The sequence below is a fragment of the Nerophis lumbriciformis genome, linkage group LG32 (genome assembly GCF_033978685.3).
Source record: "Nerophis lumbriciformis linkage group LG32, RoL_Nlum_v2.1, whole genome shotgun sequence".
NCBI lineage: Eukaryota > Metazoa > Chordata > Actinopteri > Syngnathiformes > Syngnathidae > Nerophis > Nerophis lumbriciformis.
The window spans coordinates 141,601-167,645 of NC_084579.2; the positions used below are offsets into that span (position 1 = coordinate 141,601).

A 26,045-nucleotide genomic window follows, 5' to 3' on the forward strand; every position below is an offset into this window, starting at 1 on the left:
TCCACACATTTTTTTAATAAAAAAAGTGTTTTTATTGCTTTATTTCTTTTCCTATGATACTGTACTGAGTCTTTGATTTATTTTGGTACACTTTTCCATTTTGTCTATTATTTGTGCTCTTCAATTTTTGTAGGATTAAATAAGCTCAGCTTCTTCCTACTCCTTTTCGGACGTGCCGCGATGAAACGAGTGGAAATATGTGATGCATTACATTGCATCGCAAGCATGTTCCAAATGAACTGAAACTGAAAAGTGTGTCGACACTCTTCCCCCGTCTTTCCCAGATGAGACGTACCAGCAGATGGCTCGGGAGACTCTGGAGGAGCTGGACTGGTGTCTGGACCAGCTGGAGACCGTCCAGACCCACCGCTCCGTCAGCGACATGGCCTCCAACAAGGTAACTTCCCCCCCACTCTACCCCACTGCATCTTCTTCCCTGTCTGCCGGCCGCACAATTCTGTAAAACTCTTCAAGTCAGGACACTTTACACTAAAAAATATCATTAGTTTGTTTCAGGGTCCAAATCACATTTCAACCTTTATGTCATACAAGTGGAGCGGGATGGTTCCTTCATGCGGCGCCCTTTCTAGTATTTCTAAATGTCATGCAAGTGTATAAAGAAGCAAATTATGTCATTTAAAACATTACAATTTGTCATACAGACGTTAACTGCTGCTTTATGGACTCACCCTCAACTTTGATGGCATGTGATGAAGGATTTTAATGACGTCACAACTGGCTTATTGAAGAAATCATATAAATATCCTGTCAGACCCTCCAGACTGTAATTGATGGCTGTGGTCTTACACAAATAATAAATGAAACAATGGTTATACGATAGATTTAGTCCTTGTCACCACCTCCAAAGTTATCAAACATCGTCTGTCTTCAATGGGTACTAAGCGCCATTTAGCCCTTCCCTATGCTTGTGTTGTTTTCGGCTGTACGAACTGTTCAAATCGCGAAAAGGACCAACGTTTTTTTTAAGAGTTCCTCGAGAGGTACTCAAGACGGGCGGAAGAGCGGCAGATTTTACGAAAGGCGACGACAAAAGTGGCACACGGTCCAGTACAAGGGAGCAGAATGCACGAGTTTGCAGTGATCACTTAGTTAAAAGTTTGTTTGATATACTTTTAAAGTTGTTTATTTCCCTTTAAAGTATTATCTTGGAATTATTTCTATTTGGATTTTTAACAAACAGAAACCAGAGACCAGTCAGAGTCAATGACAGTTTGTCAGGAAAGGTACTTTTACGTCTCCCCTTTGCTTTATTTTGTACACAAATGTGTCAAAGTACTTATGACGAGACAAAAGTCCAATATGGCGATGATTCAGTAATTGTTAGCTTGTTAGCGTCACAGAGGAGCATGTTGGGCAGCGCACACACACAGAGTACTTACAAGCAGACACAGTGTGTAGACAGAAAAGGGAGAATGGACGCATTTTGGCGTAAAAAGTCAAGATAAAGGTGAAGTTCTAACACTGAAACACCCTCAGGAAGAGCTGCTTTAACACATGCAGCTAACATCCATCCACAGTGTTTTAGCTACTTCTAAATCACTAATCCTGGTCTCCATGGCGACAAGTAAAGTAAGCTTATTACAAGTATCATTATCACTGGAGGAGGAGGAATAGCTAAACATGCTTCACTACACACCGTAGGAGGATACAATAGCTCACCACCGTCACAATGTAAACAAATGCCATGGGTGGATCTACACCTGACATCCACTGTAATGATACCAAGTACAAGAGTCAGAGGTGGGTAGAGTAGCCAGAATTTGTACTCAAGTAAGAGTACTGTTACTTTTGAGATTTAATACTCAAGTAAAAGTAAGGAGTAGTCACCCAAATATTTACTTGAGTAAAAGTAAAAAGTATGTTGTGAAAAAACTACTCAAGTACTGAGTAACTGATGAGTAACATACACACACATATCATATATATATATATATATATATATATATATATATATATATATATATATATATATATATATATATACATATATATATATATATATATATATATATATATATATATATACAGTATATAATTTATATTTATTTATTTTGCCGTTTTTGTTTACATGTTAAAGGTGTTTTAATGAATATACATGCATGTTTAACACATATAGATTCCTTTCTTTCATGAAGACAAGAATATAAGTTGGTGTATTACCTGATTCTGATGACTTGCATTGATTGTAATCAGACAGTAGTGATGATAACGTCCACGTTTTCAAATGGAGGAGAAAAAAAGTTCCTCCTTTCTGTCTAATACCACATGAAAGTGGTTGGTGTTTGGCATCTTATTTGTCCAGCTTCCATATTCGTTTTTATACACTTTACAAGAAATACATTGGCGGCAAACTCCGTAGCTTGCTAGCTTGTTTGCGCTGGCTTTCGGAGACTCTTATTTTGAAAGCGCAGGCGCGATGGAGCGGCACTTTTATTGTGAAGACAGGAACTGTGCAGCCAGTCTTTAGGCTTTTGACGGGATGTACGGTTGAAATAAAAAAGGGTCTTTTTTCCTTCACATTTTTGATTGATTGATTGATTGGAACTTGTATTAGTAGATTGCACAGTACAGTACATATTCCGTACAATTGACCACTAAATGGTAACACCCCAATAAGTTTTTACACTTGTTTAAGTCAGGTCATGTGACCGCCTGGCTCTGTTTGATTGGTCCAACGTCACCAGTGACTGCATCTGATTGGTGGAACGGAGTGAACGTCACCAGTGACTGTATTTGTTGAAACGCAGGCACTATGAAGGTCTGTCTGACAGACCAAAACAAACAAAGCGTGCATTAACAGATGGATCAAAATTAGTAGCGAGTAGCGAGCTGAATGTAGATAAAAGTAGCGGAGTAAAAGTAGCGTTTCTTCTCTATAAATATACTCAAGTAAAAGTAAAAGTATGTTGCATTAAAACTACTCTTAGAAGTACAATTTATCCCAAAAGTTACTCAAGTAGATGTAACGGAGTAAATGTAGCGCGTTACTACCCACCTCTGACAAGAGTGTATATCGTTGATAGTACTATGATTACATCGATATTTTTTACTGTCACAAAATCTTTTTTTCTTTTTTAAAAATTCATATTATGGTTATAGTCAGTAAATATGTCCCTGGACACATGAGGACTTTGAATATGACCAATGTATGATCCTGTAACTACTTGGTATCACATCCATACCTAAATGTGTGGTATCATCCAAAACTAATGTCAAGTATCAAAGAAGAGAAGAATAAGGGATTATTACATTTGAACAGAAGTGTAGATAGAACATGTTAAAAGAGAAAATAAGCAGATATTAACAGTAAATGAACAAGTGGATTAATAATGCCTTTTTACAGTTTGTCCCTCATAATGTGTACAAAATAATAGGTGTATAAATGACACAATATGTTACTGCATAGACTAATTAGGAGTCTTTGTTTGTTTACTTACTACTAAAAGACAAGTTGTCTATTTTATTTAAGGACTAAATGACAATAATAAACATATGTTTCATGTACACTAACATTTTTTGTTCCAATAAAGCCAATAATGAAATTTTTTGTGGTCCCCTTTATTTAGAAAAGTATGAAAGTATGAGTAAAGGTACCGGTGCTGATATATTGGTATGGGGACAGGCCTAATAGACTGTACAGTATTTGCCAAACAACAGAAAAAGAGTTGCACAGTACATTAAATAATGTCAGGTTTCTTCAGGATGTGGTAGTTTACTACGTCTGCATGGCAGCTGGTGTAGTCTGCTCACACGGGAGGCGGGGCCAGGGTCTGTGCGGGGCCAGAGTCTGTGCGGGGCCAGGGTCTGTGAGCACATGATGGAGTGAGTGAGGGTACACTGGTCCTGATGCTGATGTCTCTCCGCTCTAACCTTGGTTGCTATCGAGCAGCGGCAGGCCTGCCTCCGCCTCTTAGCCACTGGCTCGCCGTTTCCGACCAGCAGCCACGTGGTCCGGGCGCCGACCAATGAGAGGGCGGGCAAGGCCTTTTTGACAGCGCGCGCCTCCTTAAAGGGACAGGCACCGCCACGCTTGATAGTGTGGAGACAATGGCGGCTGTTTTTCTTGTCAACACGTCAGAGTTCAGGACAGACAAGTCACGGGTAGAACAGAAGCCGTGTGGATGTTGAACCCACTCACGCTCGTAGTCCTGCTCTCACACACACACACACACACACACACACACACACACACACACACACACACACACACGCACACACACGTCGCACATGCGCACTGCTGCAGCCAGCAAGAAGCCAGCGGGCTGATTAGCTGGCATCTCCAGCATCCTGGGAAGGAGGCGAGGACGGAGGAGGAGGAGGAGCGGCGGGATTAGTCGGAGGCGTCCTTTAAGGGCTGGAGTGACGGCGTCTAACAGAACGGACGACAGGAGGACCCTTTTTGGATGTGTGGCGTGGGGGAGGGGCGCTCGACGCAGGGAGACGGAGCCTGTTTTCCAGCAAGGAACTCTTTTCTTCCTGTCTATGTTGCCTCCGCCGCCATTCTTTGATGCCCGGGTCATCTCGGGGTGCTGCCGTCCTTCTGACACCCCCTCTATGTTGCCTCCGCCGCCATTCTTTGAAGGCCGCCGGGTCATCTCGGGGTGCTGCCGTCCTCTGATTCGCTGATTGCCATCCTGCCCTCGTCTTCCCCGCCGTGCCCTTCAGACCGACCGCCCCTCTCTGTTTACCTCCACCCTGAGGTGTTTGTGGGCCCGACCACCAGATGGGATGAGATGTAGTCTCCACAGCTGCCGGATCCAGGGGGGCTGCTGGGGGCGGGGGGCGGTTGACAAGTCTGGACTGGAGCCGTCTCTGGACTGACCGGGTGGAGCGCATGTAGGCCGGGAGAGTCTGCCCCCGGCCTCACCCTGACGACACCCTCATGCCAATGGGGCGCCTGCAGTGCCCCCGCCCCGCTACACTACCGCGCCGCCTGCCTGTGCCACCGGCCCAAGCCCCCCGTCGCCCTCAGCATGGGCGTGGTGGAAGCCATTGACCCCGCGCCGTCCCCATGCCCCTCACCCGTGCCGGGCGGCTACCGGCTGCCCCGCTCCTCCAGCTACAGCCCCCTGCAGGGGAGGGCGGGGGCAGAGCTGGGCATCGGCGAGGCGGCCGGAGGGGTCCGGGAGGCGGGCGGGACCACGGCGCAGCGTCGGACCCCCTTGGTGGACCTGTTCTGCGAGACCTGCTCCAGACCTTGGCTCATCGGCTGGTGGGACCAGGTAGACGCTCGCAGAGGGCAAACCGGGCCTGCGGCGGCCATCTTGGATTGTTATTGTTTAGGAGTGTGAGCCGGGGAGGGTGGGGGGGGGGGGGGGGGTTTATGTCATTATTCTTCATGCATGCAACTATTTATTACACTTAGACTCACGACATTGGGAACTTGTTCCACACAGTAGCTCAGAATGGAAAAGATAATGCACACAAGGGCGCAAAAAGAGGGCGAAAACAAAAAGTATAAAGTAGACTAAAAGTGTTCCATAGTAGCAATATAAATATAACATATAATATATACTGATATATTATTATATAAGAAATCCATCTGAGCCCCCCACTACCTCCAAGGTGTCATTGTCAAGAAAAAGAGACTTTTCCAGGATTCTGATAGATTTGTAGAGTGGAGTGCGAGGTGGGGGCGAGGGGGGGGGCAGGTGTGTGTTTTGTGTGTCGCGTCGCTTCATTAGTCGGCGTCGGAGGAAGTGTTGTTTGTCCTGGCGCTGTGGGAGCCAGTCGGTTGGCAGCTATGACTCAGCGCTACAGCATCGGCAAAAGGCGCGAGCGAGCCGCCACCGCCGGCCTGAAGTGTGCCAGCGTACTCGGGAGGGGGGGAGGGAGGAGGGGGGGGGGGGGGGGGGGGGCTTCAAGAGCATGTCAGAGCACCTTTTTGTGACGAGTGTGATGCAAGAGGCAAAGATGACAATGAATGAAGGTGAACAACAATGGCAGGAGGGTGTTTTTTTTCATGGCGTTTAGGTGAAAGAGGTTGTGGTTGAGGGGGGGGGCGGGGTTGACCTTGATAACGCTCAGAGACACCTGCCTCCTTTTTGGTGTGTCACCCTGAGCAGCAGCAGCAGCTCTCGCATCAAGTTCAAGTGACTGGCGGTGAGGATGGAGTTGCCACGGCAACCGCTCAGGTTGCCTAAGAGATTGTTATGTGTGAGGGATCAGTCAGAGGGACGCTGCTTTTACCACAAAGCAAAAGAAAGCAAAAAGCATATAAAAGAGCAATGCCTTGTTGTACTGTCATGAGTGGGGGGGCGGGGGTACTGTCATGAGCCGTAATCTGCTTTCTCACATCTTTGTGAAAAGGATGCACTGGCATCGATAGCTACCTTTTAATTCATTCTTTTGTCCTGTCTAGATACTCAGGCAAATCATATTGGTGGTGACACAGTTCTGTACACCCTTCCTTAGTGACACAGTCCTGTCCACCCTTCCTTGGTGACACAGTTCTGTCTACCCTTCCTTAGTGACACAGTTCTGTCCACCCTTCCTTAGTGACACAGTTCTGTCCGCCCTTCCTTAGTGACACAGTCCTGTCCACCCTTCCTTAGTGACACAGTCCTGCCCACCCTTCCTTACTGACACAGTCCTGTCCACCCTTCCTTAGTGACACAGTCCTGGCCACCCTTCTTTACTGACACAGTCCTGTCCACCCTTCCTTAGTGACACAGTCCTGTCCACCCTTCCTTAGTGACACAGTCCTGTCTACCTTTCCTTAGTGACACAGTCCTGCCCACCCTTCCTTAGTGACACAGTCCTGTCTACCTTTCCTTAGTGACACAGTCCTACCCACCCTTCCTTACTGACACAGTCCTGTCCACCCTTCCTTAGTGACACAGTCCTGTCTACCTTTCCTTAGTGACACAGTCCTGTCCACCCTTCCTTAGTGACACAGTCCTGCCCACCCTTCCTTACTGACACAGTCCTGTCCACCCTTCCTTAGTGACACAGTCCTGCCCACCCTTCCTTAGTGACAGTCCTGCCCACCCTTCCTTGGTGACACTGTCCTGTCCACCCTTCCTTAGTGACACAGTCCTGTCCACCCTTCCTTAGTGACACAGTCCTGTCCACCCTTCCTTAGTGACACAGTCCTGCCCACCCTTCCTTACTGACACAGTCCTGTCCACCCTTCCTTAGTGACACAGTCCTGGCCACCCTTCCTTAGTGACACAGTCCTGTCCACCCTTCTTTACTGACACAGTCCTGTCCACCCTTCCTTAGTGACACTGTCCTGTCCACCCTTCCTTAGTGACACTGTCCTGTCCACCCTTCCTTACTGACACAGTCCTGTCCACCCTTCCTTAGTGACACAGTCCTGTCCACCCTTCCTTACTGACACAGTCCTGCCCACCCTTCCTTAGTGACACAGTCCTGTCCACCCTTCCTTAGTGACACAGTCCTGCCCACCCTTCCTTACTGACACAGTCCTGTCCACCCTTCCTTAGTGACACAGTCCTGTCCACCCTTCCTTAGTGACACAGTCCTGTCCACCCTTCCTTACTGACACAGTCCTGTCCACCCTTCCTTAGTGACACAGTCCTGTCCACCCTTCCTTAGTGACACAGTCCTGTCCATTTGCTGAATTCCTCTGTGATGGATGCAACCTAAAATGGCTGATTTTGCAGTAGCTTTCTCCAAAAGTGACTGCATCACAAGATAACAACGTTGCACCAGCTGGGGATTTGACACATTTCTTATCAATGTGTTCTTTGTGACTGTGTGCTCATATTAAGTCAAAGGTATATTTCTACTGTGAATGCACACAAGGAAGTGAGGGTGCAGGAACACGCCTGATTGGTCAGACCGGGGGTCAGCAACACGTGGCTCTTTAGAGCCGCCCTAGTGGCTACTTGGAGCTTTTTACAAAATGGGTTAAAATGGAGAAAGATGAGAAAAAAAAAAAAATGTTGTTTTAATATGGTTTCTGTAGGAGGACAACATGACACAAATTTCCCTAATTGTTAGAAATCCCACTTTTTATATTAAACATGATTCTCTGATGAGAGTATTTGGCGCGCACCTTTTTGTCCTACTCATTTCAGCAGTCTTTGAACGCACCGTAGTTTGTTTACATGTACAACTTTCTTCAACGCTGCCACAGTAAGACGTGTTTTATGCCACTCCTCCTTTATCTCATTTTGTCCACCAAACTTTTTACACTGTGTGTGAATGCACAAAGGTGAGCTTTGTTGATGTTATTGACTTGTTGGAGTGCTCATCAGGCATATTTGGTCAGTGCATGACTGCAAGCTAATCAATGCTAACATGCTATTTATGCTAGCTGTATGTACGTATTGCATCATTATGCCTCGTATTTTAGGTATATTTGAGCTCATTTTACTTGCGGTTTCCATTTCCTTCAACTTGGACACACACATCTTTACCTTTGGCCATTCTAAGCCAGTCATTACCAGGAGTTATCTCACCTTCTGAGTAGCCTCTGATTTACTAATGCTTTCTAATGTTGTAAAAATGTGTAGAAAAAATATTACATTTCAACATTTCTGTCAACGAAGATTTGCTTCAGCCTGTGACACAATTGTTTTGATAGTAGGCTATTATAGCTAATATAGACACTTACATCATGTGTTGTCTTCATTATAACACTTATATAAGACTTTTAAAGTCATTTTGATAGTAGGCTATTATAGCTAATATAGACACTTACATCATGTGTTGTCTTCATTATAACACTTATATAAAACTTTTAAAGTCATTTTGATAGTAGGCTAATATGGACCCTTACATCATGTGTTGCCTTCATTATAACACTTGTATAAGACTTTTAAAGTCATTTTGATAGTAGGCTAATATAGCTAATATAGACACTTACATCATGTGTTGTCTTCATTATAACACTTATATAAGACTTTTAAAGTCATTTTGATAGTAGGCTAATATAGCTAATATAGACACTTACATCATGTGTTGTCTTCATTATAACCCTTATATAAGACTTTTAAAGCCATTTTGATAGTAAGCTAATATAACTAATATAGACACTTATATCATGTGTTGCCTTCATTATAACACTTATATAAGACTTTTAAAGTCATTTTGATAGTAGGCTAATATAGCTAATATAGACACTTACATCATGTGTTGTCTTCATTATAACACTTATATAAGACTTTTAAAGTCATTTTGATAGTAGGCTAATATAGCTAATATAGACACTTACATCATGTGTTGTCTTCATTATAACACTTATATAAGACTTTTAAAGTCATTTTGATAGTAGGCTAATATAGCTAATATAGACACTTACATCATGTGTTGTCTTCATTATAACACTTATATAAGACTTTTAAAGTCATTTTGATAGTAGGCTAATATAACTAATATAGACACTTACATCATGTGTTGCCTTCATTATAACACTTATATAAGACTTTTAAAGTCATTCTGATAGTAGGCTAATATAGACACTTACATCATGTGTTGCCTTCATTATAACACTTATATAAGACTTTTAAAGTCATTTTGATAGTAGGCTAATATAGCTAATATAGACACTTACGTCATGTGTTGTCTTCATTATAACACTTATATAAGACTTTTAAAGTCATTTTGATAGTAGGCTAATATAACTAATATAGACACTTACATCATGTGTTGTCTTCATTATAACACTTATATAAGACTTTTAAAGTCATTTTGATAGTAGGCTAATATAGACACTTACATCATGTGTTGCCTTCATTATAACACTTATATAAGACTTTTAAAGTCATTTTGATAGTAGGCTAATATAGACACTTACATCATGTGTTGTCTTCATTATAACACTTATATAAGACTTTTAAAGTCATTTTGATAGTAGGCTAATATAGCTAATATAGACACTTACATCATGTGTTGTCTTCATTATAACACTTATATAAGACTTTTAAAGTCATTTTGATAGTAGGCTAATATAACTAATATAGACACTTACATCATGTGTTGCCTTCATTATAACACTTATATAAGACTTTTAAAGTCATTTTTGATAGTAGGCTAATATAACTAATATAGACACTTACATCATGTGTTGTCTTCATTATAACACTTATATAAGACTTTTAAAGTCATTTTGATAGTAGGCTAATATAGCTAATATAGACACTCACATCATGTGTTGCCTTCATTGTAACACTTATATAAGACTTTTAAAGTCATTTTGATAGTAGGCTAATATAGACACTTACATCATGTGTTGCCTTCATTATAACACTTATATAAGACTTTTAAAGCCATTTTGATAGTAGGCTAATATAGACACTTACATCATGTGTTGTCTTCATTATAACACTTATATAAGACTTTTAAAGTCATTTTGATAGTAGGCTAATATAGCTAATATAGACACTTACATCATGTGTTGTCTTCATTATAACACTTATATAAGACTTTTAAAGTCATTTTGATAGTAGGCTAATATAGCTAATATAGACACTTACATCATGTGTTGTCTTCATTATAACACTTATATAAGACTTTTAAAGTCATTTTGATAGTAGGCTAATATAGCTAATATAGACACTTACATCATGTGTTGTCTTCATTATAACACTTATATAAGACTTTTAAAGTCATTTTGATAGTAGGCTAATATAACTAATATAGACACTTACATCATGTGTTGCCTTCATTATAACACTTATATAAGACTTTTAAAGTCATTCTGATAGTAGGCTAATATAGACACTTACATCATGTGTTGCCTTCATTATAACACTTATATAAGACTTTTAAAGTCATTTTGATAGTAGGCTAATATAGCTAATATAGACACTTACGTCATGTGTTGTCTTCATTATAACACTTATATAAGACTTTTAAAGTCATTTTGATAGTAGGCTAATATAACTAATATAGACACTTACATCATGTGTTGTCTTCATTATAACACTTATATAAGACTTTTAAAGTCATTTTGATAGTAGGCTAATATAGACACTTACATCATGTGTTGCCTTCATTATAACACTTATATAAGACTTTTAAAGTCATTTTGATAGTAGGCTAATATAGACACTTACATCATGTGTTGTCTTCATTATAACACTTATATAAGACTTTTAAAGTCATTTTGATAGTAGGCTAATATAGCTAATATAGACACTTACATCATGTGTTGTCTTCATTATAACACTTATATAAGACTTTTAAAGTCATTTTGATAGTAGGCTAATATAACTAATATAGACACTTACATCATGTGTTGCCTTCATTATAACACTTATATAAGACTTTTAAAGTCATTTTTGATAGTAGGCTAATATAACTAATATAGACACTTACATCATGTGTTGTCTTCATTATAACACTTATATAAGACTTTTAAAGTCATTTTGATAGTAGGCTAATATAGCTAATATAGACACTCACATCATGTGTTGCCTTCATTGTAACACTTATATAAGACTTTTAAAGTCATTTTGATAGTAGGCTAATATAGACACTTACATCATGTGTTGCCTTCATTATAACACTTATATAAGACTTTTAAAGCCATTTTGATAGTAGGCTAATATAGACACTTACATCATGTGTTGTCTTCATTATAACACTTATATAAGACTTTTAAAGTCATTTTGATAGTAGGCTAATATAGACACTTCCATCATGTGTTGCCTTCATTATAACACTTATATAAGACTTTTAAAGCCATTTTGATAGTAGGCTAATATAGACACTTACATCATGTGTTGTCTTCATTATAACACTTATATAAGACTTTTAAAGTCATTTTGATAGTAGGCTAATATAGACACTTACATCATGTGTTGTCTTCATTATAACACTTATATAAGACTTTTAAAGTCATTTTGATAGTAGGCTAATATAGACACTTACATCATGTGTTGTCTTCATTATAACACTTATATAAGACTTTTAAAGTCATTTTGATAGTAGGCTAATATAGACACTTACATCATGTGTTGTCTTCATTATAACACTTATATAAGACTTTTAAAGTCATTTTGATAGTAGGCTAATATAGACACTTACATCATGTGTTGTCTTCATTATAACACTTACTTAAAGCTTTTCATTTTTTGCGGCTCCAGACATAATTTTTGTTGTATTTTTGGTCCAGTCTGGCTCTTTCAACGTGTTGTGTTGCTGACCCCTAGCTGGGTTAGACAGTAGACGTGTGTGTTTGAGTGCTTCTCCAGCCAAATTTGATTGGCCAAAAATGTGTGGGAAAAATTGCAGGGTTAGTAAAAATGTGCAAGGCCAGGCCACACAAGACAAGATCCAGTACAAGAGCGCCATCAAAACTTCATACTGAATTGCTTTAACAACATGTTTATTATTGTCTTTTGTAGTTTACAACTACACAACTATTACAAACAGTACAATACAATACTTCCTCTAACTTCAAGCACACCTGTGAAGTGAAAAACACTTGTTTGCATGATTACCCATTAGTTTCACCTGTTCCACGTTTGGACTCATTGTGCACTCTTGTTTGTCACCATAGCAACCATTAGTTTTCACCTGTCACGTCACGCACCTGTTTCACGTTTTGAGTCACGCACCTGCTTTCACTAATCATGTCCATAGTATTTAAGTTCATTCATTTTCTGTTGTTCGTCCTGACGACCTCACCACATTTATGCTCTGTCCATTCTTTCCATGTCCATTCCTCAAGCAACTATTTTTGTCCAAGCCAAGTAAGTTTTTGTTCCATGTTTATAGTCTTTTTGGTTTCATAGTTTGTTCTCCGCCATTGTGCGTGTTTTTTCGTTTGTACTTTTTTGCTATAGTCTTTTGGTTTCATAGTTTATTCCCCGCCACTGTGCGCGCTTTTCGTTTGTACTTTTTTTTTGATATATTAATAAATCATGTACCTTCATTCCCGTCTCGCCCGAGCCAACTTTCCGTTGCATCCCGGAAAAGCACACACCCTAGACCAAGTCTTGACAGCTGTGATTTATGTCCGTGACTTCCTTCCCTGCACATTTTGCCCAATCAGCATCATTTTCAGCAAATCACATTTTTCTCTGAGCAACGTTCAAATGCGCATTTCACTTGTCCGATCAAAACTCCTATTGGGCAAGAACAATAACATGTTACAATATGGGCTTGGAATTGGGGGTTAAATCACCAAAAATGATCGGCGGGCGTGGCCACCGCTGCTGCCCACTGCTCCCCTCACCCCCCAGGGGGGTGAACAAGGGGATAGGGTCAAATGCAGAGGACAAATTTCACCACACCTAGTGTGTGTGTGTGTGTGTGTGTGTGTGTGTGTGTGTGTGTGTGTGTGTGTGTGACTATCATTGCTACTTTAACTTTAACTTGATGTATTCACTTTGATTTGTCATCTTCCTGCGTAGCTCAGACCTACTTCCTTTTCCTGTCTACAACGCTAAGCCCTCTGGGTAATGTAGTATATAAACACGTACATCCTCGCGTTTGTATATTTATCTAACATTTGTTCATCGAGGGTGAGACAATTAAGAACACATTTTTATTTACATGGCAGCATTTACATGTTAAAGATGTTGAAGTGTGATAATAATCTCTCACTGCTCTCATTTACCAACAAAAATGACCTCTATAGATCACTCTCATTGGTACTTTAACTTTAACTCTCAACAGTTCACTAATGATCCTAACGTGCCAGGTACATGTGTTGAAACAAAAATCCAATTTTAAGCGACAGCGGACAACAAGGAAGCCTTTTGTTGTGTTTCTTTCTGTAATTCTAATGAATTATTAGTCATAAGTAATTAAAAGAGTCATTTGAGAATGTGATGTTACTGCCATCTGGTGTTTAAGTCTGTGTGCTGCAAAAGGAGTCCAACAGCAGTAGAGTATTAGTTTTCTTGCTTTTTGAGGTGAGGTTTACAAGGAACGTCTTCAACGTTGATAACAAATTTGTGGAATGATAAGTTCATTCAATGCTACTGAAAAAAATATAAGCCTCAAAACATCTCAACTTTGGTAAAAAGCTGCGGTGAATTCAGATAGTTTAGGTCACGTCAATCACAAAAAAAAGCCTGCTTTAATTGTAACACTGTCAAACTGCACTCAAGTGTAAAAAGAAGTGAACCATTGTGCTGTCACTGCTTTAAATGTGAGTCAGGCTTGTTGTATTGACTGTTGCCCAAACTACATTCAAAGAATAAAGCAAAACACACAAATAGAGTTCATCCTTTGACGGCCGATAAAACTATTTGGACTCGGGGGCCACATCCAGAGTCTGGGGGGACAATGTGTAAATGATATATACACATTTAGATGTACAGTGTGTGTGTATAAATGATATATACACATTTAGATGTACAGTATGTGTGTATAAATGATATATACACATTTAGATGTACAGTGTGTGTGTATAAATGATATATACACATTTAGATGTACAGTACGTGTGTATAAATGATACATACACATTTAGATGTACAGTACGTGTGTATAAATGATATATACACATTTAGATGTACAGTATGTGTGTATAAATGATATATACACATTTAGATGTACAGTATGTGTGTATAAATGATATATACACATTTAGATGTACAGTACGTGTGTATAAATGATACATACACATTTAGATGTACAGTACGTGTGTATAAATGATATATACACATTTAGATGTACAGTATGTGTGTATAAATGATATATACACATTTAGATGTACAGTATGTGTGTATAAATGATATATACACATTTAGATGTACAGTGTGTGTGTATAAATGATATATACACATTTAGATGTACAGTATGTGTGTATAAATGATATATACACATTTAGATGTACAGTATGTGTGTATAAATGATATATACACATTTAGATGTACAGTATGTGTGTATAAATGATATATACACATTTAGATGTACAGTATGTGTGTTTGGCTCCCTTTTTTCCAGGAACACTAATAGCAAAAGTCACAATGTCTGATGGAGTTGTAAAAAGTTATGACAGACCACCTCAGAAAAAACAGAATATAATTTTACAGTTTTTTACTGAATGAGACACCCAAAATGTTCATGAAAATAAAGAAAGTGGGATTTACAATATTAACTATGAACAATAAAACACTGAATATTAACAACATATGAACATGGCGTCCCTTGTTCTGGGCTCCTTGTGAACTGTGCGTCCTCAGGGATGAAGCTGACATGCACATGTCAATCAACAACACCCGTCTCTGGTCAACTAAAGCCGATGTTTGTTGTGTCCACAGTTCAAGAGGATGCTGAACAGAGAGCTGTCCCACTTGTCAGAGATGAGTCGCTCAGGGAACCAGGTGTCAGAATACATCTCCACTACCTTTCTAGGTAAGACCAACCTGCTTCACCTCGTCCACTGCTTCTCCAAATGTGGTGTGCTTACCACCAATCACTTGGTGAGAGTGCAGTGTTTCATTTTCCAAAACACAGTGTTACTGTTTAAACTCGATGTAAAGTTACAGTAGCCAAAACATATTAAATATACTTTTTTTTAATGAATACTTAGGCCTACCACGCTATCTATTATTGGGGGGGATCCCCACATCTGCGGTCCTTTCCAGGGTTTCACGTTGTCCCCATTGGGTTGACTTTTTCCTTGCCCTGATGTGGGATCTGAGCCCAGCATGTCATTGTGACTTGTGCAGCCCTTTGAGACACTGGTGATTAAATGCTATATAAGTCAATCTAAATTGATTGATTGATTGATTGTTATGGTAAAATAGGTTCAACTATCAGTGTGCCGTGTTACTACCCATTTTTAATTTATGTTTGATGAAACCTGATTATATGCATGACTGTATGTATGTATGTATGTATATGTACTTGTATATGTACAGTATGTGTATATGTATGTATGTATATGTACTTGTATATGTACAGTATGTGTATATGTATGTTTGTATGTATATGTACTTGTATATGTACACTATGTGTATATGTATGTATGTATATGTACTTGTATATGTACAGTATGTGTATATGTATGTTTGTACAGTGAATGTACAAAACCCCAAACCAGTGAAGTTGATTTGCAAATCCTTTTCAACTTATATTCAATTGAATAGACTGCAAAGACAAGATATTTCATGTTCACACTGAGAAACTAAATAATCATGAACTTAGAATGGAATGGCAGCTACACTTTGCAAAAAAAGGCATTTTTACCAGTGTGTTACATGGCCTTTCCTTTTAACAAGACTCAGTAAACTGAGGAGACACATTTTTGAAGTGGAATTCTTTCCCATTCTTGCTTGATGTACAGCTTAAGTTGTTCAACAGTCTCCCTTCTCATATTTTAACCATCACACATTTTCAATGTCTGGACTACAGGCAGGCCAGTCTAGTACCTGCACTCTTTTACTATGAAGCCACGCTGTTGTAACACGTGGCTTGGCAATGTCTTGCTGAAATAAGCAGGGGCGTCCATGATAACGTTGCTTGGATGGCAACATATGTTGCTCCAAAAGCTGTATGTACCTTTCAGCATTAATGGTGCCTTCACAGATGTGTAAGTTACCCATGTCTTGGCCACTAATACACCCCCATACCATCACACATGCTGACTTTTACACTTTCACCCTAGAACAGTCCCCATGCTTCTTTTCCTCTTCGGTCCACAGTTTCCAAAAACAATTTGAAATGTGGACTCGTCAGACCACAGAACACTTTTCCACTTTGCATCAGTCCATCTTAGATGAGCTCGGGCCAAGCGAAGCGTTTCTGGGTGTTGTTGATAAATGGCTTTGGCTTTGCATAGTAGAGTTTTAACTTGCACTTACAGATGTAGCGACCAACTGTAGTTACTGACAGTGGGTTTCTGAAGTGTTCCTGAGCCCATGTGGTGATATCCTTTACACACTGATGTGGCTTTTTGATGCAGTAGCGCCTGAGGGATCCAAGGTGTGTAATATCATGGCTTACGTGCAGTGATTTCTCCACATTCTCTGAACCTTTTGATGATATTACGGAGCGTAGATGGTGAAATCCCTAAATTCCTTGTTGAGAAATGTTGTTCTTAAACAATTTGCTCAGGCATTTGTTGACAAAGTGGTGACCCTCGCCCCGTCCTTGTTTGTGAATGGAAGCTGCTTTTATACCCAATCATGGCACCCACCTGTTCCCAATTAGCCTGTTCACCTGTGGGATGTTCCAAATAAGTCTTTGATGAGCATTCCTCAACTCTCTCACTCTTCTTTGCCACTTGTGCCAGCTTTTTTGAAACATGTTGTAGGCATCAAATTCCAAACGAGCTAATATTTGCAAAAAAGAACAAAGTTTCCCAGTGTGAACATGAAATATCTTGTCTTTGCAGTCTATTCAATTGAATATAAGTTGAAAAGGACTTGTTGTATTCTCTTTTTATTGACCATTTACACAAGGTGACAACTTCACTGCTTTTGGGGTTTGTATATGTATAGAATGTGTATATGTATGTTTGTACAGTGAGTGTGTGTGTGGATGTACTGTATGTACCATGAGTGTTTATGGATGAATGTATGGTATGTGTGTATGTATGTGTCTGTGTGCGCATATGTACCTATGTATGTGCATATGTATGTATGTATGTATGTATGTATGTATGTGCGTATATACATACATACAGTAGAGGCCAAAAGTTTGGACACACCTTCTAATTTCAATGTGTTTTCTTTATGTTCATGACTATTTACATTGTAGATTGTCACATCAAAACTATCAAATCAAATCAAATCAAATCAACTTTATTTATAAAGCACATTTAAAATTTACCACAGGGGTAGCCAAAGTGCTGTACAATGAGCAGGTTAAAAGATAAAACGAGTACCGAGCAAACACAACACAACACAAACAGAACATGATAAAAAATAAATAATTAAAATAGAATTAATAAAAACATAAAAACATAAAAACAGGATCACAGCAGGTGTATTATGGGGCGCCATTGCAGGATGGATATCACTCAGTGTTAAAAGCCATGGAATAAAAGTATGTTTTTAAGAGAGATTTAAAAACAGGAAGAGAGGAGGCTTGTCTAACACTCAGGGGTAGGTCGTTCCAGAGCTTGGGAGCAGCAACGGCGAAAGCTCTGTCACCTCTAAGCTTCAGCCTTGTGTCAGGGACCGTCAACAGCAGCTGATCGGCTGATCTTAAGGATCGGGAGGGGCAGTAAGGCTGAAGGAGGTCGGAGAGATAGGTTGGCGCGAGGTTGTTTAGACATTTAAAAACAAATAAAAGGAGTTTAAAATGTATTCGGTAACGCACAGGGAGCCAGTGAATGGACGCTAAAATAGGAGTAATGTGCTCACGTCTGCGGGTCTGTGTTAGCAGACGAGCAGCAGAGTTCTGTACGAGCTGCAGGCGGGCGAGGGAGGCCTGGCTAATGCCTACATACAGGGCATTACAGTAATCAAGACGAGTCGAGATAAAAGCGTGGATTAATTTCTCAAGATCATGTCTTGATAAAAGCGGTTTCACTTTCGCTATTTGGCGTAATTGATAAAAGCTTTTTTGAACGACGCTGCTGATTTGTTTTTCGAATTTAAAATCTGAGTCAAACTTTACCCCCAGGTTTGTGACAGAGTCGCTGAGATACGGGGTCAGAGTGCCGAGGTCAACGTTGGGGGAGGGAGGGCGACTTGGACCGAACAACATAACTTCTGTTTTGTCTTCATTTAGGCTCAGGAAGTTAGCTGAAAGCCAGACTTTGATGTCGTGCAGGCAGTCAATAAGACTTTGAACCGTGTTATTTTGTGCCATGGGAAAATAAATCTGGCAATCATCGGCATAAAAATGAAATGCAATACTGTACTTCCTAAAAATAGAACCAAGGGGGAGAAGGTAAAGCGCAAATAAAATTGGGGCAAGGATTGAACCCTGGGGGACCCCATGTGGTAAAGGAGCTGTGGACGACATAAAACTGTCTACTTTTACACAAAAACTCCTGTCGGTTAGGTACGACCGGAACCAGTTGAGGGCGGCGCCCTTAATGCCCACACAGTTCTCAAGACGAGTGATTAAGGTGGCGTGGTCGACGGTGTCGAACGCAGCAGACAGATCTAAAAGCACCAGGACAACATATTTACCAGAATCAGTGGACAGGAGGATATCGTTAAAAACTTTTAGAAGCGCTGACTCTGTGCTGTGGAGGGCTTTAAAACCGGACTGGAACAGCTCAGTGATACCATTATCCTCTAAGAAGGGCAGCAACTGACTGTAGACAACCTTCTCTAATATTTTGGAAATGTATGGAAGATTAGAGATAGGTCTGAAGTTAGAGAGGAGAGAGGGGTCGAGGCTGGGTTTTTTAAGTAGAGGTCGTACCACTGCATGTTTAAACTCTACTGGAACTATTCCAGAAGAGAGGCTACTATTGATAATGTTAAGGACACTTGATCCAATAGTAGCAAGTACCTCCTTAAACAGGCGAGGTGGGAGGGCATCTGCAGGAGAACCAGAGGGCTTCATATGACTAACTGTGTCACTTAAAAAAGAAAAGGACACCGGCTCAAACTGATGGAAAACAGAAGAGAAATGCAGGGGAACAGAAGGGTCATATGAAGGCTGAGATAGACTGGCTCTAGTTGACACAATTTTGTCAGTGAAAAAATGGAGACAATTTTCACAGAATTCAAAAGAAGCATCAAAACCAGCAGATTTGGGAGCATCAATGACAGTGTTAATAGTTTTAAACAGAACTCTGGGGTTGTTACAGTTAGAAGATATAATCTGAGATAGATATATATTCATTTCTGCTTTTACAGTCATCTGAAAGGAAAACAGGCTTTCTTTAAAAATGGCAAAGGACACATGCAGCCTGTCTTTTTTCCATTTTCTCTCTGCTCTTCTACATACGCGCCTGGCAGCCCGAGTGACGTCATTCAACCAGGGTTGAGGCGTGGCTTTAGCGCGGCGGCATTTGAAAGGCGCGATCGTGTCCAGTGTTTGTGAACAGATAGAGTTGAACCCAGAAACCAACTCTTCAGTATTCAGACACACAGATGCTGCAGAATTATCATCACAAAGAGTCAAAAAAATAGAGGAGAACCGAGCAGGAGACGAAGAATTAAACATGCGAGAGCGTTGGGGCGGTGCGCACAATTTAACTGGACACTGCGTGGGAATATCAAACAGGATCGGCATGTGATCAGAGAACACAGCGTCGCAAATGTCCAAATTAAAAACACACAAACCATACGAGAGCACTAAATCGAGTGTATGCCCGCGTTCATGTGTAGAACCACACACAGACTGTACAAAGTTAAATGAGTCGATTATATTCAGGAAGCTCCTGGAAAGCGGCTCATCTGGACAGCAGGTGTGAATATTAAAATCACCCACAATAAGGACACGATCATATTTGGGCAGGATTTCAGCCAGAAATTCAGAAAAGTCAGTTATAAAGTCTTTGTGGTACTTGGGTGGTCGATAGATGACGGCACACAGGACGACATCAGAAAGACCCAGTTCAAACATGCACAGTTCGAAGCTTGAAAAGGAGGATTGTAGGCGGATCTGACGGCATTTAAAGTCATTTTTAAAAACGACTGCTAATCCTCCTCCTTTTCGACCGGACGGCCGTGGGGAATTAAAGTAGGAACACTCCGGAGGCAGAAGTTCATTAAGAGGGGCGGACTCACCGGCTCTCAGCCATGTCTCCGTCACACAGAGGAAGTCCAGTCCGCGGGAAGTGAAGAAATCCTTCAGGATAAAAGTTTTGTTTGTCAAAGATCTTGCGTTCACAAGACCGAACCTGGCGGGGGCCAGCACGTCCAAGGCCGCAATTAATCCGGGTGGGGCCCGACACACAGCCCGCAGGTGGCGGTGATCCACCCCGCGCCTCCGGGGGCGGGGACAGCAGGAGCGACGACGGCAAGCTTCTTCCTCCAAACCAACGATAGGAACCAGCCAGGAGCCGATCGGATCGAGCGAGCGTGGGTGCAGGAGGAGACCGGATACCGCACCATTCATCCTTCGGGGAGCCACGGGAAGCCGGGCCAGGAGTGCCCTAACTTTCACCAGCTGGCCGCCACGTTTACCGCGGCGCCGGAGACGCTTCCGCCGGGGGAGAGGAGCCAGGGGGCGGGAAAGGAAGGCAGGAATCCGGCCAGGTGAAAAAGCTGACTGGGACGTCGAAAAACCAACGTCGAAGTTGATCATATCAGTGGGAGAGGGGCAAAGATCCAACAGTGTTTGGCGGTCATACACAAGCAGTGAGCTGACAGAGACGAAAATAGACGCAAAAAACACAAAAACGAACAGAGCTGACAGCGAGAGACGGCAGGCCAAAGCACATACTGGCGCCATCTTGCTATGAATGAATACATGTGGAGTTATGTACTTACCAAAAAAAAAGGTGAAATAACATGTTTTATATTCTAGTTTCTTCAAAATAGCCACCCTTTGCTCGGATTACTGCTTTGCACACTCTTGGCATTCTCTCCATGAGCTTCAAGCAAACCTGTGAAGTGAAAACCATTTCAGGTGACTACCTCTTGAAGCTCATGGAGAGAATGCCAAGAGTGTGCAAAGCAGTAATCAGAGCAAAGGGTGGCTATTTTGAAGAAACTAGAATATAAAACATGTTATTTCACCTCTTTTTGTTAAGTACATAACTCCACATGTGTTCATTCATAGTTTTGATGTGACATATATATATATATATATACATATATATATATATATATATATATATATATATATATATATATATATATATATATATATATATATATATATATATATATATATATATATATATATATATATATATATATATATATATATATATATATATATATCGTCCTGGTCGTGGAACTGTGGACCAGCTCTATACTCTCGGCAGGGTCCTTGAGGGTGCATGGGAGTTTGCCCAACCAGTCTACATGTGTTTTGTGGACTTGGAGAAGGCATTCGACCGTGTCCCTCGGGAAGTCCTGTGGGGAGTGCTCAGAGAGTATGGGGTTTCGGACTGTCTGATTGTGGCAGTCCGCTCCCTGTATGATCAGTGCCAGAGCTTGGTTCGCATTGCCGGCAGTAAGTCGGACACGTTTCCAGTGAGGGTTGGACTCCGCCAAGGCTGCCCTTTGTCACCGATTCTGTTCATAACTTTTATGGACAGAATTTCTAGGCGCAGTCAAGGCGTTGAGGGGATCCGGTTTGGTGGCTGCAGGATTAGGTCTCTGCTTTTTGCAGATGATGTGGTCCTGATGGCTTCATCTGGCCAGGATCTTCAGCTCTCACTGGATCGGTTCGCAGCTGAGTGTGAAGCGACTGGGATGAGAATCAGCACCTCCAAGTCCGAGTCCATGGTTCTCGCCCGGAAAAGGGTGGAGTGCCATCTCCGGGTTGGGGAGGAGATCTTGCCCCAAGTGGAGGAGTTCAAGTACCTCGGAGTCTTGTTCACGAGTGAGGGAAGAGTGGATCGTGAGATCGACAGGCGGATCGGTGCGGCGTCTTCAGTAATGCGGACGCTGTATCGATCCGTTGTGGTGAAGAAGGAGCTGAGCCGGAAGGCAAAGCTCTCAATTTACCGGTCGATCTACGTTCCCATCCTCACCTATGGTCATGAGCTTTGGGTTATGACCGAAAGGACAAGATCACGGGTACAAGCGGCCCAAATGAGTTTCCTCCGCCGGGTGGCGGGGCTCTCCCTTAGAGATAGGGTGAGAAGCTCTGTCATCCGGGGGGAGCTCAAAGTAAAGCCGCTGCTCCTCCACATCGAGAGGAGCCAGATGAGGTGGTTCGGGCATCTGGTCAGGATGCCACCCGAGCGCCTCCCTAAGGAGGTGTTTAGGGCATGTCCGACCGGTAGGAGGCCACGAGGAAGACCCAGGACACGTTGGGAAGACTATGTCTCCCGGCTGGCCTGGGAACGCCTCGGGATCCCCCGGGAGGAGCTGGACGAAGTGGCTGGGGAGAGGGAAGTCTGGGCTTCCCTGCTTAGGCTGCTGCCCCCGCGACCCGACCTCGGATAAGCGGAAGAAGATGGATGGATGGATGGATGGATATATATATATATATATATATATATATATATATATGTATGTGTGGGGAAAAAAAATCACAAGACTATTTCATCTCTACAGGCCTGTTTCATGAGGGGGGGTACCCTCAATCGTCAGGAGATTTTAATGGGAGCATTCGCATACCATGGTTTATATAGGGCACAGAGTGGGTACAGGCTGGCCTAGGGGCGTGGTGATTGGCTCATGTGTTACCTAGGAGGTGTTTCCGTCTATGGCGGCATGTTGTTACAATTTCGCTGCGCTTGTTGAGGGATGACAGGTCTGGACGGTAAATAATAAACAGTTTCTCTTTCAAGCATAGGTTGCATCTTTTATTACCACTATTGTAAGGTGTGCTGGATGCAAGAATTTGCCATGTTATTGAATATTCAACATTATTGTCTTTGAGGTCCCAAATGTGTTTGCTGAGTTCTGTGGTATTTCGCAGGTTTTTGTTCCTGAAAGAAGCCTTGTGATTGTTCCATCTGGTTTTGAATTCACCCTCGGTTAATCCTACATATGTGTCGGATGTGTTAATGTCCTTGCGTATTACCTTAGATTGGTAGACAACTGATGTTTGTAAGCACCCCCCGTTGAGGGGGCAATCAGGTTTCTTTCGACAGTTACATGCTTTGTTGGTTTTGGAGTCGCTCTGACTGGGGGTCGATGGCTCATTTGCAATTGTTTTGTTGTGGTTTGAGATGATTTGTCGTATATTGTTCATGCAGCTGTAGCTCAATTTAATGTTGTTCTTGTTGAATACTTTTCTTAGGTTGTTTCCAAAGACAACAACCTAAGACCTGTTTCCAAAGACAACAAGAATTTGCCATGTTATTGAATATTCAACATTATTGTCTTTGAGGTCCCAAATGTGTTTGCTGAGTTCTGTGGTATTCCGCAGGTTTTGGTTCCTGAAAGAAGCCTTGTGATTGTTCCATCTGGTTTTGAATTCTCCCTCGGTTAATCCTACATATGTGTCGGATGTGTTAATGTCCTTGCGTATTACCTTAGATTGGTAGACAACTGATGTTTGTAAGCACCCCCCGTTGAGAGGACAATCAGGTTTCTTTCGACAGTTACAGCCTTTGTTGGTTTTGGAGTCGCTCTGTCCGGGGGCCGACGGCTCATTTGCAATTGTTTTGTTGTGGTTTGAGATGATTTGTCGTATATTGTTCATGCAGCTGTAGCTCAATTTAATGTTGTTCTTGTTGAATACGTTTCTTAGGGTGTTGTCTTTGGGAAAGTGTTTGTCAATCAGATTGAGGAATTTGTGTCCAATGTTAGTTGAGACGTTTTTGCTGTATGGGGGGTTGTACCAGATGATGTCGTTTCGTTTTCTGTTCTTTTTTGGCTGGTTTCCTGGCGTGGGTTCATAGGTGAGGGTGAAATTGTATCCGCTTTCATCAAGGGCTTTTTGGTACGGGGGGGTTGCTTGGTCAAATTCAGCTTTGCTAGATGACAACATCGATAGCCTTTTATTGATTCCGGTAGGTATTCTTTTCGTGGTGGTGGGTGGGTGGTTGCTGTCATGGTGCACGTATTGGAGTGTTGTGTTGGGTTTCGTGAATGGTTGGTAGCTGTTATTTCTCAGGTTGAAAGTGACGTCAAGGAAGTTGACGGTTTGCTTGTTGGCTTCAATCGTGATCCGTAGGCCGTTCTCTTTGAAAATTTGGCATATGCGCTTCTTGGTATTCTCGCTGCTCCTTGGCGAGGTGCGACACACTGCCAGTCCGTCATCACGGTAAATACCAAGGTTCAGATTGAGGCTAGCGAGCTGGGAGAGGAGGAAACTCCCAACGAGTTCACACGTTTCTGCTCCGTCAAAACTTCCCATAGTGACGTCAAATGTTGCATTGTTCTTTTTTTGCCATGGTGTACTGTTGTGGATGAGAATGGAGTTTTTTGCGTGGATGATGATGTTTCTTTCGTTGCCTGTGATTGAGTCGTAGTCTGAGGCGAAGTCTAGTGCTTGAGTCAGTAGGTCTTGCGTGATGGAAGGGTAAAATTCTTCGATATCAAAGGAGATAAAGTTGTGCTGTTGTTTGTCTTGGATGTTGTTGAACCATTTGAGACTTCGCCTCAGACTACGACTCAATCACAGGCAACGAAAGAAACATCATCATCCACGCAAAAAACTCCATATATATATATATATATATATATATATATATATATATATATATATATATATATATATATATATATATATATATATATATACATATATATGTATGTATGTATGTATGTTTGCATATACAATATTTGTCTCCCAGTAAGTGCGGGTGGCAAAGTGTGCTCCAGTATTGTAATGTTGTCATAATGTTGCTCCATGGAGAGCCAAGTGTTGTTGTGAGGTGGCACTTGGTGAACACACTTTGAGAACCACGGCCCTAATCTAGCCCCCCCGCCCGCTGGCAGACAAGCAGAACGAGGTGGAGATCCCGTCCCCGACGTCGAGGGAGCGAGAGAAGCCCATGTGTCACATCAGCGGGGTGCGGAAGCTCACGCACAGCTCCAGCCTTTCACACTCCACCTTGCCTCGCTTCGGCGTCAAGACGGAGCACGAGGACGCGCTAGCCAGAGTGAGTGGGATCAGGGAGGGGGAACACTAATACTTTGTCTTACTGATGTGTCCTGCTGGGTCCTCAGGAGCTCAATGACTTGAACAAGTGGGGCCTTAATATATTCCGTGTGGCAGAGTTCTCCAACAACCGACCCCTCAGCTGCACCATGTTCTCCATCTTCCAGGTGAGACATGCCTGATATCACTGAAAACTATACCGCTACTAGTGTAGTATACCACTACTAGTATATTATACCGCTACTAATGTAGTATCACGGTACTAATCAATCAAAAACACTACTATACTCTGTTTGAAAAGTATCGCTTCCCGGGCATGACGGTGCGTCGTCACGTCATGACATTGCTGCTTTTACTAGCAGAGGAGCATGTTGGGCAGCGCACACACACAGAGTACTTACAAGCAGACACAGTGTGTAGACAGAAAAGGGAGAATGGACGCATTTTGGTGTAAAAAGTCAAGATAAAGGTGAAGTTCTAACACTGAAACACCCTCAGGAAGA

General features: G+C 41.7%; 1 pseudogene; it reads left to right on the forward strand.

Annotated features, from left to right (window-relative positions):
• Positions 1-26,045, forward strand: part of LOC133620070 (3',5'-cyclic-AMP phosphodiesterase 4C-like) — a 195,186-nt pseudogene that overhangs the window by 141,052 nt on the left and 28,089 nt on the right.